Source organism: Pectinophora gossypiella, chromosome 17, assembly GCF_024362695.1.
Source record: "Pectinophora gossypiella chromosome 17, ilPecGoss1.1, whole genome shotgun sequence".
In the NCBI taxonomy this organism is placed as follows: domain Eukaryota; kingdom Metazoa; phylum Arthropoda; class Insecta; order Lepidoptera; family Gelechiidae; genus Pectinophora; species Pectinophora gossypiella.
The window spans coordinates 4,628,854-4,648,839 of NC_065420.1; the positions used below are offsets into that span (position 1 = coordinate 4,628,854).

General features: G+C 36.9%; 1 protein-coding gene across 1 annotated transcript in view; it reads left to right on the plus strand.

The window, feature by feature from the left end:
- The first annotated feature begins 3,705 nt into the window (after nt 1-3,705).
- Nucleotides 3,706-19,986, plus strand: part of LOC126374331 (probable beta-hexosaminidase fdl) — a 134,233-nt gene continuing 117,952 nt past the window's right edge. Inside the window, exon 1 of the mRNA XM_050020903.1 lies at nt 3,706-4,254. The gene's annotated coding sequence lies outside the window, so the exon portion shown is untranslated. The remainder of the gene's footprint in view (nt 4,255-19,986) is intronic.

Genomic DNA, 19,986 nt, shown 5'->3' on the forward strand with positions numbered 1-19,986 from the left:
TATGGGGAGATGGAGGGGATTGTGGAGGAGCTACTGGGGCAAACAAAGTTTTTGCCACGTCAGCATACGCACGGCGAACCGGTGGCACCTTAGCTGAGGCCTCTGGAAAGGAGATGTTCTCTTGAGCCATAGTAATTTTAATTACTTTTTGACGGCCAAGCTCTGGGCAAGATTTACTTGTGGCAAAGTGTCTACCTAAACAAAGTAAACAAGTAGCATTTGCCTCTGGAACGGAACAGTTGTTCCCAGCGTGAGGTTGGGCGCATCGGAAGCACCTAGGTTTATTGGAGCGACAGGCATTGGCAATGTGTCCAAATCGACAACAATTGTGGCATTGAATGGTGGGTAGCTCGTAAACTTCCACTGGAAGTGAAGTATAAAAACAGAAAATTTTTTGGGGGAGTGTTTGACCCGTAAATGTAACAACAACAGTGCCTGTAGGGATCCATTCATTAACACCATCTTTTGAGACTTTCCGGTTTAGTCTACGGACTTTACAAATGTGGCCACAGCCATCTGGGAGTTCAACGTTGTCCACAAACTCAGATAAACTCCAGTCTGTTGGAACACCACGGATGATTCCCATCCTTGTGATATTATAAGTAGGTATAATGGCAGAGAATCTACTTGACTCTAACAAGGGGTTTGTTAGGAAGTTATTTGCCGCCTCTGGGGACAAGAACTCAATGGAAATGCGGTTGCGACCCGCCAACTTAACTCCATTTCGTGCAACATCAGTAACTTTTGCATGAGTTAATAACTTGCCAAATTGGATTGGGCTAATGGTGGTACCTGCTTTGGGGTGAGTTTCCTGGCGAGATACATGGACAATGAAGGGACCGTCGTCATTATCAGTGTATTTTTTCGAGTCGGCGAAGTTTTCATGAACCCAAATGTTTTGCAGTGAGTCAGATGGGGAATTTTTAGTTTTTTTGGGGATATCAATATTAGTATCTAAATCGTCTCGGCGTTTACGGCTTGGGGGCGGCATATCAGCCATCTCTACTTCCTGGCCAGAACAGTCACTATCCTGCACGCGAGCACATGGGTCCGGTGGTTTAGGTGGAATCGACGACATCGTCGACGATACCTGGCATTAAATAAGCACAAAACACTTACCCAACACCAATGGACAGAACAAATACGATTAAACAATACAAAGGGGAGAATAATACACAATTAACACAAAAATTTTGAGACAAACTCAGAACTCGTGTGCAATCCTTCTCTTCTCCTAACGCAGTCCATCGTAACTCTCATCGCGAAACGAATGTACCCCGTTTCTCTTTGTCACTTGTCAGTTGTCATTCGTTCGTTCCAAGTTCGTTCACATCAGTTTATTCGTTCACTCACCATTCTTTTTAGCGATGGGTCGTTATCGGTTTTTGAGATAACGTAACGTAAGCGTTATGTGATTTCCAATAACTAGTTTCTTAACTAGTGATTTTTATAACTACACTTCTCATCAAAAAAATCGAAACACTTCCGTTTTCATTGTTTCTGTCCGAATTTAACACAAAAAAGAATTCATACGATGAAAAAAAATACATAAATGTATAGCTGGCAGTTTGGCCATTACAGTAATAAGCGAAAATTCTAAATTCAAAATTAGAATTTCATTTGTTTATCTTATAAACGAAATGAATCACTGTTTTGAGACAAATGTGTGTTTAGGGTTGGAGTACATTTAGCGTTTAAAAACTAAAAATTGGCGCCTATCCTTAAACTTTTTGTTTTTTATTTCAATACTGTGACTTTGGGACGTCTGAAAAAAGGTTTTTTTTCTAAAACGTATGGATACTTCGCCCACAGAAGCCGCCCAAGTTGTGGCATTGCTGGATTCTGGCCTTAGTCAGCGTGTTGTGGCTGCAAGACTGCATCTAAGCCTGTCATCTGTTCATAGAGTCTATAAACGTTATCGGGAGACTGGTTTGTTCACGCGCCGTTCAGTTTCGGCAGGAATCGGGTCACTTCTGAGCGAGATGATCGATTTATTGTAACAACTTCTTTAAGAAATCGACGCCTTAACGCTTTTCAACTGCAGCAGCGGCTTCGTGTTGTACGAAGGGTGGCTGTAAGTGACTCTACAATTAGAAGAAGGTTGAAGGATCGTGGACTGGTACCGCATAAGCCAGCAAATGGGCCGAAATTAACTGCAGACCATCGAAGAGCGCGCCTTAACTTTGCACGTGAGCACCTAAATTGGTCATACCTACAGTGGAGCAAAGTTCTCTTTTCTGATGAGTGTAAAATTATGCTGTATGGTAACGACGGAAGGAACAAGGTCTACAGAAGAGACGGAGAACGCTATGCACAATGCTGCATTGAAGAAAAGGTCAGCTATGGTGGCGGTTCTGTAGGTATGACCAATTTAGGTGCTCACGTGCAAAGTTAAGGCGCGCTCTTCGATGGTCTGCAGTTAATTTCGGCCCATTTGCTGGCTTATGCGGTACCAGTCCACGATCCTTCAACCTTCTTCTAATTGTAGAGTCACTTACAGCCACCCTTCGTACAACACGAAGCCGCTGCTGCAGTTGAAAAGCGTTAAGGCGTCGATTTCTTAAAGAAGTTGTTACAATAAATCGATCATCTCGCTCAGAAGTGACCCGATTCCTGCCAGATCCTGAACGGCGCGTGAACAAACCAGTCTCCCGATAACGTTTATAGACTCTATGAACAGATGACAGGCTTAGATGCAGTCTTGCAGCCACAACACGCTGACTAAGGCCAGAATCCAGCAATGCCACAACTTGGGCGGCTTCTGTGGGCGAAGTATCCATACGTTTTAGAAAAAAAAACCTTTTTTCAGACGTCCCAAAGTCACAGTATTGAAATAAAAAACAAAAAGTTTAAGGATAGGCGCCAATTTTTAGTTTTTAAACGCTAAATGTACTCCAACCCTAAACACACATTTGTCTCAAAACAGTGATTCATTTCGTTTATAAGATAAACAAATGAAATTCTAATTTTGAATTTAGAATTTTCGCTTATTACTGTAATGGCCAAACTGCCAGCTATACATTTATGTATTTTTTTTCATCGTATGAATTCTTTTTTGTGTTAAATTCGGACAGAAACAATGAAAACGGAAGTGTTTCGATTTTTTTGATGAGAAGTGTAGTTATTTTCACAACGTTCTGAAGCAAACGTGATAATTGTAACGTAAAATCGTTTGGTTAGGTAGCAGTATAACTTAATTCTTCTTCACGCACACGTATCGTGTATCAGTAAAACATATACTTGTTTCATTCACACTTACGCTCGTGTTTCATTTAATACACGAAAGAAAGGATCGATTTTGTTGCGATCCTTTTTTTTTTTTTTAGGCGCGTTTTACATTACTCGTTTTACTCCTTTACGTTGTCAAAGCTATGTGTAAGGTGGTCAATGTAAAACGTCGTTTTCATCTTGTCATTACGAATATTGTAAAACCAGTGATTTTGCGTGAGTAGTGAAAGTAGCCAAACATCGACGCTATGCCTTAAACATAAGAGTGAATTCGATTTAACTTTATGGCGTTGTGATTAAAAGAGTTATTGAAGACTGATGCCTATTTCGATCGTTTAAATGGCGTTATGAATATCACTAGTTTTTGTTGTAGTGGAAAACGAGTGATCACTGTTCGAGCTCGTAACTGCATATATAACCAGTTATGGTTAATAACGCCCATCGCTAATTCTTTTCGCAGTCAGACAGTCAGTTTGTCTCTGTCGTGTAAAGTGCCCGTGCCGCGACGCGTCTCGCTCGCTCGCTGGCAGTTGCTTTCCCCGGGCCAAGCGAAAAATACATCGTATGATTTTTGTAACTAAATCACGAATAATTTCCAATTATCATATTCGTGGTTTATCCATAGAAAGCTGCGTATTTTTATTGAAATTCGAAGAACTTTCACTATTCCGTTGCTTATAAGGTTATCTACTGTATGTCAAGTGTCAAATCAAACTCAAAAAGTGCTGTTGTTTTGGCTGACTTTCCCGTGATTTACTGATGATTTTTATAAATTTCTAACAAAAACAATTGTTTACAGTGTGGTGACATTAAGCAGAATATTCGGGCAAAATCAGCTAGCCGGGTCTTTGTCTAAAACGAGTGACTGTGTTTGCGTGTTTGTTTCGATGTAGTTTTTTTTATATAAATAATTGTGATTTCGTAACGGCAGTTAGGTTTTTATGAGCAGTATTGTGTTGTGTGGCTTTTTGAGGCTCACTCGGTTGGATTTTAACGGAAACGAGGACTAAACACATCGCCTGCAACGTGAGTACCTAACAATAAATATTTGAAAGTTTACTATAAGATAAGATTCTTCACAGTTGCTGACTGTTCAAAGACATGTGTATCTTCTTGAAAGTAAAGTATAGTAAAGTATAATAATAACTGCAAATTACACATACAACAGTCAATGTTGTTTCAGCATTGTGTAGGCATTCCAGGAACATTCAAATATTGTAGTGGTAATTATAAGTGTAATATAATATTGCATTATGCCTGTAACTGACAAAAGCAAGTTGTATGTCTGTTTTCAGATCACTGATCTCCACCCATCGTCCTATTCCGTCCCAGTTCCAGCCCACTCCAGCTTCAGCCCGCTCCCCAGTCCATTTATCCCACTATCACAATCATATTAAAACATAAAATCTTTTGACAGCAGTAAAATAAAAATGTTTTTCTTCTGGTGTACCAAATTGATAAGTTTATTTATAATAAATAAAAGTATGATAATCTAATGTATAACAGAACTTTTGAAGAACTAAAACACAAATCCAATTCGAAAAATCATTGTCTATGGAATCAAGTATTTAGATTTTAATTTAATATGAAACTTCTAAGAATAGGTTATCAGCAGCACATGACCGTTTCATATGTTATAAGATTATGAACTTGTAAGTAAGTAGTGCATTTTTATCTGAAATTCCCAGCAAGTTCGTTATTATAATGGTTATTGTTGTTAAAGAATTCTTGATGAATATAGTAATTCAAAATAAAAACTTTAGTAATTGCTGTTTCAAAGAAAAAATGAGGTTTCTTTTGTTGTTTTCCAATTTTACAACAAAAATAATATCTTCAAACATAAATGGCCCAAACACATCCCATTATTGAACGCAGACCTCTCAATCAACCTTAAATTCTTACAGTTTAAAAAGCATAACTATAAAAAAAATAAAGAAAAAAGAAATCAATAATTATCATCTTCACTGTCCATGACAAATCATGGTAGTCGTATGTTACAAAATTTCAGAGATAAATAGCGGTTATGGTTGGTTATTATCACCATACAAACTGCCTACTGAATGTGTTATCAAATGCAGTGGCAACATTTTATCAGTCAAACACAACAATAATTAATAACATTACATGAAACATAATATTTGTGGTGTAATCTGCTTCTGTCCTATACCCTACTTAACATCAGTACGATTCTAATGACAGCAGGACAGAGATATATAATACATCGCCTAGTTCAAAAGAGAAGAGAGATAATATGTCTCTATTCCATTAAAAGTATATATACAGCTTAGTACGAAAGAGAAGAGATCTAATAATACTATGTTAAACATTGTGAACTACAGTTTCGTGTATTAAATTTTATTAAAAAATAACTTTTGATATGAAGCCCTAAAATGAATAGGTATTGACCCTTATGTATGACTGGAGATCACTCCATCACCCCTATAATGGTTCACCTTGTTAGAAAGAAACCTATTAGTTCGAACCCTAAGAGTTCTTTTTTCTTTTACCTATGAGATTATTCACTAAAAATTCCATCTAAAAATGCATGTTATCCATCAAACATCATCTACAATAACTATAATTATTATACCTAATCATTATGTGTGAAAATTCTTTTGTTTTTGAACAATAAAGAAACTGTGTTATTGTTTATCTTTCTGATGTTTTTCCTTACCAATTGCCCATTGATTCTACTTTCAATGTCTTTCAATACATGTTCTCATGTTTAGGATTAAATACACCTACTTATTATTGTTTAAAAGTGAAGGCTGAATTTCTAGTAAACATAAAAAGGGGCATAGCATAGATACCCAATATAATAGTAGGAAAGTGTAAGTAGACATCATATATGTATTATTATCCTTAAACTGATGGCATTCTGCCTAAATTAGGCATCAATCTAATCATCACTCCTGAAAGATGTCTTTTACGAGTATGTGTTAAATATATAATTTATGTTACCAAAAACTAGGCAATTTATAAAAAAAGGCATTTTAAATCATAATATAGCAATTTATAGTGCAGGAAGCGAGGCTCCCACGGGCTTGTAGGCGCGTGTGGGCAGAGATAATGAGCCATTCCATAATTTATCAAGTTGAACTACTCACTTGTTTACTAGGGCAAAATAAAGTTTAATTGTCAAAGGACCTCTGTGCTACTTTACATTATCTGACACATCACAAAGGATTGTCTGTTCTGCCAAACTATTATTATCTAGAGTTTGTAAATAATAAGTTATTGCTATTTTTGGTTTTAATTTTTGACCTAATATTCAATTCGATTGAAGAATGAATAGGTTACATCCCGCCATCTTCGCTAGTTTTGCCATGAATACCTAAAGTTCGCGGAATCGCGAAAAAAAATACGTCTGCCTACAGTAGACTACATTAGTCTGTCCTGCGATTCCCACAAAGTGACAATTGCATGCATACTCGTCCAGTCCAGTCCCATTTCAGCCCGACGAAAGTATTTAGTACGTATTACCCAATTCAGCCTGCCAGTCTAAGAAGTTAGAACCGAGCAGTGTTCCTAACTAACCCGAGCTACGCTTTTTACACGTAATATCGATTAGCTCTCTCACAAACCTTGAGTTTGGACTTGAGCCTCAATAGCGACAATGTATGTGTAGGTTACCATGATGTCCATAGTCACAGATGTCTAAGATATCTCCTAATGTGCCAAGTTCAAAAAGGAGTGGCTTATTACAAAGAAAAAACCCGCAGTTGTTTGAAATATTATTGCCCATTATAGATAATGCAACTGTTTTCCGTTCGTCATATACATTTCGTTGCCCAGACCTCAGGAAGTGTGAGTTATCTATCTCCCTCCACGGATATGAGAACGGCTAACTTCCTTGTTCACACGCGTTTCTATTTGTTGATACTCAAAGCATCGATTGCAACCTTCATAACGTATGTCTAAGTACGTAATTGTTCAATGCGCACAAAATGATCTCCAGTTGCGGAGCCGATGACCTGCTAACGATGTAAGGCCGACATTTGAAGCGATGTTAAGGCGCCATTGTTAAGACGATTTGCAATATTACAGTCCGTTTCTAAAGGTTCTTTTCACGAACTCTGCATGATTGAAGTCTTGAATAGGATACTTAACTTCGTTTATCAAGTACTTAAGCCTACTTTATCTGTCTCTCGGGATCATTAGGCAGTCACATGCAGTCTTTTCCTAAGTTATTCCCTACAGGGAAACAGGGACATGAATCAGTCTAAAACATAGCTTACAAGCTATGTTTTCATATTCACGCCAGAGTCACCAATAATAATAAAACATGCAGCATCTTTGTAGGAATGTCTTACGATAAATGTGTCGCAACCTATCGCCTGCAGTGCGTCTAACAACATACAGGACACGACGTTCTGCGGCATTCGATTTCTACGAAAGCTCCAAGATTTTTTTTATCTCTATTACAAGTTACATGGATCGAACAGGACAAGAATGTCGGGTGTTTTAAAAATGAGCGCGTTTCTTTCGACATGTCTTAGTTAGCAAATAACTACACTTGGAAGGTTGTGCAAGCCAACAATGTTTGACGAAATCGACTGTATTATAGGTTAAATTATTAGCCTGATCCGTGACGACCGTTCGTCCGATTTTAAACTATAAAAGTAGCTACAGAAATAGAAGAATTCTTTGCTCAGAACACATTTTAAACAGGCAAGTACGTTAGATAAGTTTCGTGGTGTATCGCGCCATCCTTTGATTCCATTTTATTCCCGCCGAGACGCAAATCAAATTACCTACTTCGCTGTTTACAGCCACACAGTTACCGAGTTTCCTTACAAAAGGAACGTCTTAGTTATAACTTTACGGGATCTAATAAGAATTTTGCCCATTACAAGAGGTTTTTACAAACAGCAACACGATACCTGTTTTGGCGGAAAAACGTATTTTTGCCCTATAAACGCAAACTGATCGAATCCTCTAAGGTAATAACATGGGATGTTTATTATGTCTCTTCCAATATGCATTTTTATTTTCGTATTTGAATACAGCATCTTTCACGTTTCTATTTACGGTGGGATAACTTTTTTTTACGTCTACGTTTATACGTAAACGTAATTTCGTGATTAAACGCTTTTACGACTCTAATATATGTCGACCAATCACATTGCGTACCTAATCTATTTCATATATCTTCTAATTACACGTATAATGGAAAGAATTATATTATTATATTGGGTTTTATTGATCAAGATTATACACACGATAAGTTATTATTTAGCCAACCATAGCAGAGCAAAAAAGAGGTTATGATTTTAGTATTTTAGTGGCAGGGTTTATTAATGTATGTATAATTAAATTATGTGAAATGAACTCTATAAATGAGATAAACTTGGTGCTCCCTTGAAATCTCAGTTATCCAGGTTTCCCTGGACGAGTGTTTCAGAACCCACACGAGTGAGCTGGTTGACCAACCTTATCATCCTATCAGGGTTACTATAATGTTAATTCCTCTAGTACTTGTAAGTTTTTAACCGTAATTACCTACTTATGTTTTTTTTCTTATCAAAATATATAATAATGACCCTGGTCATTATCGTAATAGAAAGTTGATTGTTTCGACTTATCTACATTGGAATTATAATAATAATACGCACGCCTTCCAAAAGTCCGGGACTCCATAGTCCTGAGATATGGAAATGACATAGAATAATAATAATAAAATTCTTTATTACTCAAACAAGGTACAATTTAAACAGTTAACAGCGAGCCCTGCACTAGGGAGCACCCTGTATCGCAGTGGTTCAATGAGATACAATTTTCGCTTAAAATTGATAAAATTATACATCAAGTCCGGTGGAAACTTAACTTACTAGTAGAATAATACAGTTAAAAATATATTAAGAAAAATAGGACATAACAAATCTTAGAATCTAAAACAATTAGAACAATCTTAAAAGATATTGAGATCAAGATGAAAATACAACAAAATTTTTAGTTAAAAAAGGACATGTAACAATAGATTTGTTTTATGACAATGCATAAGAAAATATATACGTATAGAACGGCGAACCGACTGAGTTCTTACTTTCCACAAAATGGTGTAAAATCAATGACGAAGACGAAAACTAGCGAAGGGTGTGTCGTAAGTGGTCAAACGATGTGGTGACCCTAATAACTTTGCCTGTATGTCTTAATATCCGTTCTGAGTGAACCGGAACGCTTTCATCCAAAGTGAATTCTGGCTCCACTAAAGGACATCGTAGTCGCTTTTTTTTTTAAAGAATTTCTTCAAGTAGTTTTATTTGTTATCTATTGTACGTAACGAAACTACCGATATGATGATGATGTAATATTGTATAAAAGCGGGCTTTAGAAAGAAAGAAAGAAACGTTTATTATAAAGGGACACCACAGTAACAAATATAAAACAAATATATAATATAAAACACGCAGTAACACATAACTTACAATCAAAACACAATAAAAACAACATACACGAGAAACACAAATAATTGAGTGTATGAACTGGTACTCGGTATTTCAGTTTTTTTTTCTTCTAGGGCTAGTAATGCATGCTAATATTATAAATTCGAAAGTAACTCTGTTACCTTTTCACGCTTAATGTGATCCGTTTTCCATACAAAAGTTGATGCACTACTACAGGAAAACGGATAGAGGAATATTGTTGAAAACCGATAAATAGTAACGTAATGTAGTAAGGGGACGGAAAGTTAGAACGTGCAGTTCGCGATAACCGTAATCCTCGCGGGCGGAGTCAAGAGCGAAAGACGAGTCTATGTCAAGTTCGACCAACCCCTAAAACAAACAATTTGCTTAGTCGACAGTGATCACCTAAACCAGGTTACATACATACGTATGTGTCAGGCCAAGTTATTTTCCGGCCAACTATTTAATGCCATATATTTTATCATTTAGGTAGTATTCATTAATCTTTTAAAAAGACCTGACCCTTCTTTAAAACGTCCTGGATAGCGGTATGTACGCCCATAGGCCTTCCTCTTCCAACCCTACCACTTACACATATTGTAATAACTCTATTATTATTAGCCTATCCCGCGGTACCCAGTTCGCGGTACCTTGCTCCATCGTTCAGGATGCTGACACCGCAATGTCCGACTCTCGACATTACAATTTTATTTTCCAATTTTAAATTCGCCTTCGTGTCATAGCAGCATTTTTATCGTGTAATTAAATGCCAGTTATTATATTTATCGCTCTTGGTATTGACGCGATAAAGGTTTATGCATTTTTCACTCGAGCAACTGATTTATTACATTATTGCTCAAGATAACGGTTCTTATTAAAAATGTTATCTAAAGTTACCGTTGCGGTTAGTGGTTATTAAATTGATCTTAGAAAAAAAAATAGATTGCCAAGCTGATATTGAAGTGAGAATCTATTCGATGAAAGTACTATAAATGCGAGACGCGTCTGTGTGAAGATGCAAAGATTTTGGCTTGGAGCCAACGCATACGGCGGACTTTTCATCTGTCCATAATTGGGTCGTGTACTAGGTTCAAGATAAATTATGAAAATCTAATTACTAAATAAAGACAGACCTAAAACTAACGAAAAACTTTTTCTTTTTCCTGTTTAACTTATTTATACATTTTAATCAAGAAAAACTTAATAATAAGTTCGACGCTTTATCACGTTTTTCTATGACGTCACAGTGTACTTCATACAAATTCCATAGTAATTTTGTGTTATGACGTTTAATAAAAAGTAATAATAATAATAATAATAAAAACACTTTATTGCACACAAATTCACAAAACATTTACAGGATAAACTTATTCTAAGGTGGGCAAAGGCGGCCTTATCGCTAAGAGCGATCTCTTCCAGACAACCTTCGGCAAAGGATATGGTACATTTGTACAGCTGCAGTGTAGCGCGCAGATACGTAAAATAAAAGTAACTGATTTGACTAGTTGGAAACTAGCCTCTTAGATCGTAATCGTTCGTTGATTACGATCTAAATGTCGACGGTAATTCAATATGAAACTGTTGTGCTTTCTATGCTGGACTGGAAGCCAGTGTCAGAATAGAACGCGTTTAGCTGCTTATCTTCCCCGACATGTCGTTAAAACCGACAGACGCTATACGGGCGATCTGATCACCTGTCACTATACAGTTTGTCACATACTCTATCTCGGGACTTGTCTTCTAACATTTGCTTTGCCCACTGTGAGCTACGGAGATAGCTGAGATATGAACAGTATTACGATAAATGATAAATAAATACTTAGTTTTCGAAAGATAGTTTTATTTTACTTTCGTCAACATACAAAATGGATCATAAGACGTAGGTATATAAAAACAAAACTCAAAATTCAAAGCGTTGTAAAAAAAAGAACACGGTTCCCCTTTTCTAACGTGGGGTACCAAGCTTTCTAAGCTTCCTACCTTGAAAACTGCGAAAAGTCCCGTATAAAACTTCATCCCCTCTTTGAAGGGGTTGGGGGCAGATGTCCAAAAAATAATATGACGCACTATTTTTTGTTAGTCACAAATAGTTCGCATACCAATTTTTTACTTTCTACCTTGAAACCCCCCATTTTAGCCAAATGGGGGGTTAGAAAATACACGTATGGATAAAATGTTCTGCGAGCAGTTCGCAACACCCCCCTCTCTAAGGATTACGGGCATTTATATAATTGTAACGGAATTTCTGATTGAATTCCCAGAATTTTATTTATTTATTTATTTATAAAGTACAACCACATCACATATATTAAAACATTTTACATATAAGGTTACGGTATTATGACTAATATATATGACAATTACAAAAATAAAAAATAATTATAAATATATATATTTTTATTATTTTTTAATTATTAATTATGACAATTATTATTATTTTTTTATTATTTATTGAATTTTGATCATCATAGTGTATGTAGGTCGTCATCATCTCCCTAGCATCATTCCGTTTTTCCCAGGGTCCGCTTTCCTAACGGGAAGATTTGACAGGTCCGGTTTTTTACAGAAGCGACTGCCTGTCTGACCTTCCAACCCGCGAAGGGAACACCAGCCCAATACAGGTTAGGTCACATACCTCCGAAAATGCATTTCTCGGGAATGTTGGTTTCCTCACGATGTTTTCCTTCACCGCTGAGCACGTGATAATCATTTACGATCCAAACATGAATTCGAAAACAAATTCGACAATCATTGGTTTAGGCCTGTGCTGGATTCGGATCTGCGACCGCAAAGTGAGAGGCAAGCGTTCTACCAACTGGGCTACCACAGCTCCTCATAATGGATCATCATAGTGTAGGTACTTTCGTCTAAATACCATTTGCGGGATCGATCCAGCCACCGCGTCGCCAGATAAAATTATAATACCTAGTGTGCGCTAGCTAACTCTCGTAAACGATTATTGTAGTTGTATTATAGCTACTATCCAATATGGATTTAGTGTGTACGTCTTGTAGTAGGTATTCCATGGATTGTAATGACTTGCATATGTTACTGTAAAAGCTTGAACTACAGTAAATCTTAAGAATTGTGTAAGTCTTAGAATTTACCGACATGAGTTGTTAAATGAATTTACACATAAGACATTTTTTCGAGCTTTTACCATTCGAATTCAATGTAACATTTTTGAATTTACGTCATTTCGCAAGGTGTTATGGCTGAGGAGAAGAAATGACAAGAAACTGCAACAGCAACACATCTTTTAAATCAATAAGGGTATACATTACAAGTTATTTAATAACTAGAGAAACACATTTAATACCAGACATTTTTATCATTTAGGTAATCATTAATCTTGTAATAAGCATTTTTACACAATGTAAGCTTCAAAGTAAGCGCTTATGATGATCATATACTATACAGTCCACCTTGTCGTACCCGACAACGGTGACCTGTCTCTTCTCCAGTGCGCTCGAATGTGACTGGCAAAGCCAAACTTTGTTCTGAAAACCCGGTCACATTGGAGGCAGAATAGCTGTCCATCCGCATTTTTAGATATCTCACCACGCTCGATCTGTCTTGTGTGGTGTGATTATTATGAATGTGGTCAGTATTAAAAACATCTTATTCATATCTCACTATAGAGCACATCACCTAGGTATAATATGAAGTTTGTGTACTCATAAGTATCTATCTTTGGGTATATTTTTATATTAATCCCGCTATATTAATCCTAACCTCTAACCTAACCTAACACAAATGAAGCCTGGAAAAGATTGCTACTTACAAATAATAATAATTCAATTTTTTTTGTTTTGTATTTTGTATTTCCGTGTGTGTAAAAAAGTATTTGTTGTTATATAATTCCCCTTTTATAACAGAAGGTAAGGATCATGTTACACTAGGCTAGGCTCGTTTAAACAATATCTACATTTTCGTTCCAAAGTTACAACATAACAAGTCACTTTGACAAATGAGTCATAACATGTATTGCGCTACCGAAGCTCGCACCAGTAATTATCAGCCAATTAAGGGAACTACTGTTTACATAATTAGGTAACATGGCAAAACACTGGGCGACTGATAATTGACGAAATGAAAAAAAAAATAGTGGTATCGTCTGATTCACCTTTTTTCGTTTGATTTTTTTTTCTTTGAAGCGAATTTCTGTCTTAGGTTAGATAGACTGCTTTAGCTGCTAATCATACATACATGAACTTCACGTCCGCAATCCTCAATGGATTGGACAGAATCACAAACTATCGTAAAACAACTTTCACTCTTACACCAGACACGTAGTCCCAAGATGAAAGTGACATTCATAAAAGTTCACTAAGGAACTATTTTCTCTCTAAAATGATGGACTGTCATCTAGACATGAGATAATGGACGATGTCCTACGGTTCATTATCATTATCTTAAGGTTTCGACACACCAAAAAAAGGTCTCAGAAGCAGAGCTGGTCAAAAGCATCGTGGGGGTAGCTTTTTGTTTCAACACGGCTCCTCGGTGCAATATTATCCCACGAGGTTGTGTTTCTGTAATATTTGTCTTTGAAATCATAATGTAAATATTTATTTTCATTGACTATATATATTTTCGATGGTAGTTTTTTTTTTCGTTTATATCCATGGCACACGCTGAACTGCGCTCGCGCCGCTCCGATGCTGCAACTTAATTTTGATGGCCTATAATAGGCTAGTTTAGGCGTCACACTATGACGTCAAATTAAAATTCAAGAAAATGTCTTTATTTAGTAATCAGAATTTATCTTGAACCTAGCACACAACCCAATTTATTGCAGCATGCCCGCACTCAAACAACACTGCTTCTACCCTGCTTTTGATGTGTTAAGCCTTTAAGACGTGTAGTTGTCTTCTAAGTAGAGACCCATTACTGTTATAAGCAATAATTGCGGGTAATTCGTTTCATCGGCCATGTTTTTCCTTAAGGCCGGACACGGCCGGATCAGTTGTACTGATTGTCTTGCTAATTGCGGCTACTGTTGCGTCTGTAGCTCAATATGGGTCATTTGTGATGACGTCAGACACCATCGTAATTAGCTGCGCGAACAACAAGTTGGCTGGTATTTACTCGTGGTCTGTTTGGCTATGAAACGAGGTTAAAAACCTTTAGAATAGCGCACACATTAAAAACATAACATGCATCACGCCTGTATCGCCAGACGGGTACGGGTTTATTTATTTTTAATTATTAATTCAGGCAACTAAGCCCATACAATGGCCCCGATTCCTGCAGACACCTCCTAATTTTACTTTAAGTTATACCTGTCATTTTCTTATCCGTCGAAAGGGACAGATGATTGACATATTTTAGGAAGAATGAGTAAATGAATGAATAACCCGGGCGAATCAAAAAGGTATCTCGCTGGTATGCAAACCGATTGACGATTAAACTATTTAGGGGATTTATTGTTCGTCTTCGCCTCCCTGAAACGTCGTAACACCATTCCCTCTGGCCAGAAGTCCGCACGAAGCAGATCAGCAGCGAGTGTGGTGGAGAGATGAAGCTTGAAAGACCTATGTAGACCTCTCAGATTCTAGAGTAACCTCCCCCGCATCGGCTTCGCTACATCAGCCGCTGGGCTGAGCTGGTTTATGTTTATCTTCCGTAGCGTCTTGACTTCCGGTTATAGTCCTTGCAACGCCACTTCGTTCAATGCTTTCGTAATTTCTGCGCAGGAGTAATAGATCTTAGTTCTATGAATCTATGTTTGTACGCAAAAGTACTCTACGTTTGTTTATTTGTTTATACCCACACCATAGGCCATCTATACTTAGTATTTCCTACAGGGGTGGGCAGACACTAATGCCGAAAGGAAGTCACAATATCACGTGAACACGTAAACTCAAGAACGTTGTTCCTTCCTAGAGCAGTTTATACTAATCGTGGGTAATGTTGAATGTGAACAAAAGTGCCCGTAATTCCTATCGAGGTGGGCAGAGCCACCGTTTCACGGGAAAATAACAATAAGTAACTCTCAACTAAGCTCAAGACTATATCCTAATTGGGGCAGTCAGAGGTACATACATGCTCGCCTCGAAATGTTCGTGTACGCGGTGGCGTCCGGAAGTCGGGTCGCACCTTTCCCTCAAAAATGTGCGAAGGGAGCGATGGCTGGCTTTCGCGTCAACTCGTGATCGGGTGCTGCGTATGTGGACAGGCCTGCATCTGTCAGGGAGCTCATAAAACACTGTTTCTGTGATAAAGTCACATAAACTTTATTTTTCACTTTCCTTCCACCGACTGTAATTGGAATACTATTGTATTTAAGTCTGTAAATTATGTAATACAAACTGGATTTAAAAAAAATAGAAAAGAAAGGAAAACATGAAACAGTAGGACTAGGGCCCTGTGCTAGGAGGTTTTCTGGCCACGTCTTTCCCTCAGCGTTACAGATTTCGATGTGGTAGTAGTTTTACAGCTAGTTACATAATATGTAATTTAATTGTTTGACGTTCAACTTTCAACTTTGTAAGCCAATTTTGAAAAATAAATATTTTTGAATTTACTTTTTTTGACTTCCATCGCAAGATAGACTAAGTTCCCACACCTCACCGAGCTTTCTGTTAGACCAACATGAAAGGTGAGCCGTATCGCCGTCTTCTTCTCTTCTCTTCTATCGTGTGGGTTGTGAGGTGGATTACCAACCCCATCAACCCTGGTGTCGGGGTTAACGGGGCCGTCTATAATGATCGAGCCAACTGTGTTAGTGAAAACTGCACTTAAGATAAATTAATAACTCATTGGTGCTAGTACCGGGATTCGAAGCAACGCACAGACCTTCATAGGCGTGTAAAGTATAAGAATTATGTTATGCAACTAGCTATTACTTTTTGTACATGTTGAGTACAAATCAAATGCATTAAAAGAACATAAAATACGTTATTACTTTTATCTTTATACGTTTTCTTTGAAGGTGGAAAACGAGAATTGAAACCTATTGATTTTTGAATGGTATTTGAATGAAGGACTTTCCTCGCTACGTTCCCAAAAAAAAATAGTCCCTCATTGAATTTCGTAGTACAGACTATTAGATACTCTTACTTCCTGAAGTCAATACGTAGTTGTTACATGAGCCAAGGGACCTTTGGCGGAACCCTAAAGCCAGGGATTGGTAGAATTGATAGAATCGGTAATACAATACATAAAACTTTACTGCATAAAAGGGTCACCTGGAAGAGATTGTTACTTATCAATAAGGCCACCTATGGTACTCTTTATTTTTCTTTGTCTTGTTTTTTTCTGTGTGCGCAATAAAAAAGGGGTGCATATACAACAAAACAGATAAGGAGTAGAAAATAATAGTAGATAGTAAGGTAATCGACCTTACAACATTATGGAAATAAGAACTTTTATATCAAGATTAACCTGTATCCAATCATTTATCAGCAATCCACGTGTGTTTATCACGCGTGCCTAGTTTTTTTTTCTACCCTCTTTTCATCTCCTTAAGGGATGTTTTCGGGGATAGAAACAATACTATTTTCTTCCCTAAGTCTCAAACTACGTCCATAAATTTTCCCAAAGTTTCATCAGCGGTTTTTGAGCAAAAAGGTTGACAGACATGAATTAGGTTTGCATTTAAAATAAGTAGTTTAGTACGGATTCTAATCTAAGTTATTATAATTTACAAACAGGAAAATAAAGAACGGTTTTCCTTTAAATTAAAATCACCTATTTTGTAAATAATATTATGTCAGTGTACCTATTATAAAATTACTATTATATTCTATTAATTGTTTTCCCTATCGGAAATTGAGCAAACTTATATTTTATTAAAAAACTGTGTGTAGTCTATCTGTTTTCTTTGTATTGCACCTCTTTTATTGTGTACAAATAAATTAATAATTTAATTATTATAATATAGTAAGCATACATAACATAACGTCCCACTGCTGGAGTCAGGCACTGTGGTTGGTGGAGGTGTTTGGGCTAGTAGCCCGGGACCAAAAGCTTAACGTGCCGTCCGAAGCAACAATCAGGTGATTCAAGGCTGAAAAGTCCTTACCAAACAAAGGACAGCCTCACAAAGTGATTTCGACAATGTCTACATCGGGAATGGAACCTGGACCTCCAGATCGTGAGCCCTAAGCATAATAAGCATGAAAAATGTATATGTATAATGGCCCCGATTCCTGCAGACACCGCCTAATTTTATTTTAAGTTATATCCGTCATTTTCATATCCGTCGAAAAGGAAAGGGACGGATGATTCACAGCTCTTAATTTTAGGAAGAATGAGTCAATGAATGAATAACCCAGGCGAATCAAAAGGTACGTCGCTGGTATGCAATCCGTTTGACGTGCTGTCTACTTAACTGTGTCGGGTTATTGACGGATGTAAAATTTTTAGACGGTTGGTTTAGATTTGTGCTTAAAATTGACGTGTATCAATTTTATGCCTGTCGATTACCCGTCCCTTTCCTTTTCGGCGGATAAGAAAATGACAGATATAACTTAAAATAAAATTAGATAGTATTTACAGGAATTAGCACCAATATGTATATTAAGTATCTAAGGCCTTAAATAATTATAGGCAATAAGACGTAACAACGAAGATAACCTTCGTATGACCGAATTAATTGCATTGTGGCTTCAATTATAGCGACGGGAAATAACCAGAGCTAAGAGATTATACAAAGCCAGTTGTTTTTGTTTAAAAATACCTAAGTCATTTTGTTCACCTCATATCTTCTTCGAAAATACACTGAAAAAGTGGAGAATCGGCTAGTTTCTAACGAGTCAAATCAGTTACTTTTTACTAAACGTCAAAACACGAAATTACTATAGATTTGTATGAAAAAGCACACTGTGACGTCACAGAAAAACGTGATAAAATGCCGGACTTATTATTACGTTATTCATGATTAAAATTCATAAATAAGTTAAATAGAAAAAAGAAAATGATTTTCTCATATCATTCGCAGCGTTTTTACTTTATTCACAGCTCAATGTACTGTTGTAAAGAGTAACATATACCTTAATGGTTGTAAAACAATGTCCAATTTAATAAGACAAGCACGATACGACAATCCAACCAATAAAAAAAACATACTTATTACGCCTTTCAATTGACATCTAGGGGGCCTTTCGTTTGTTTAAAAAGACTTTTTTGTCCCAAACAATATCTCGTCTCTCTAACATCTGTCGTGTCTCACGCAACTGTGACATGTTCAATTATCTTCATGCTACATCTTATCGGGAAAAACAAAAAATATAGCTTACGTTTATTTGAAAAGTGAAAACTGAGCCGATGGTCTAGCGCCATCTACTGGGAGGTGGCAGAACTACAACGAGTCAATTCTAGGTAAGTACAGAAAGGGTGGTTCTTCCTCCTGAAAGATAAAAACACAGGAGCCCAAGCCACGTCGCGTTATCCTTGTCTGCCACTAGATGGCGATTCGTTCAGTATTTTAGTGGGGTCGTTAATAATCTGCGGAAGTACCTACTGAAATTGAAAGTCAGTCAGCACTGCAAACGTGATAAAATTATTCTAAAATATAGTTGTTCAATTTTCGTACCACGTTGTTCAAATGCACAGAGGTTATGGCCTTAAATTTCCATTTGGACACCGATATAATGAATAAGTACTAACAATAGCACGCCAAGACATGACGTGCCTTGGATTTTTTAAGTTATTTTACTCTTTTGCAGGTATAAAAGTGAACTTAGTCAGTTGCAGCGGAATATTAACTACTCAGAGCTTCCGTTTTTTATGAGAGTTTTGAACAGTGAAGTGACATGTTATGTAATGCAGGACGTGATTAGTTGACTTCTACTCACGCATGAAATAACAATGGAAAGTCCTAACATTTTCACGTCCTTGACTAATAATACAGCAAACACTGTAGAGTATAATAACATTGTTCATCGTTATCGAAAAGTTAGTTAATCAGCATGGCAAATAGGTTTACTTAACATACATTTATTGTACGAAATCTACTTAACTTTAAAAATGAATAAATCGATAAATTCTGACTTGTCAAGGGTCCTGTCCTGTCCTGTTTTACTGAACATCGTTCAATCAGTCGATTGTCAAGTAGGAAACTCATAATAGCTAATTATTTGCGTGAAATTGGATGAAGTCTCTCGAGATCAATTGAATTAGCAATTACGAGACATCTATCGGACTTGCCAATACATTAACAGCGGTTTTGGTGACAATATACATTTGGTCTATCCATGGCACGGCATTTGGCGAATCCTAACGACAAAATACTACATGAGAAATATTGTTGAAGAAATACTGGGGATACTAATGTTTTTAGTGTTTGAAAGTAACTGCTATTTCTATTCAGACATTTAAATCCCAAATATCTTCTTCAGATAAG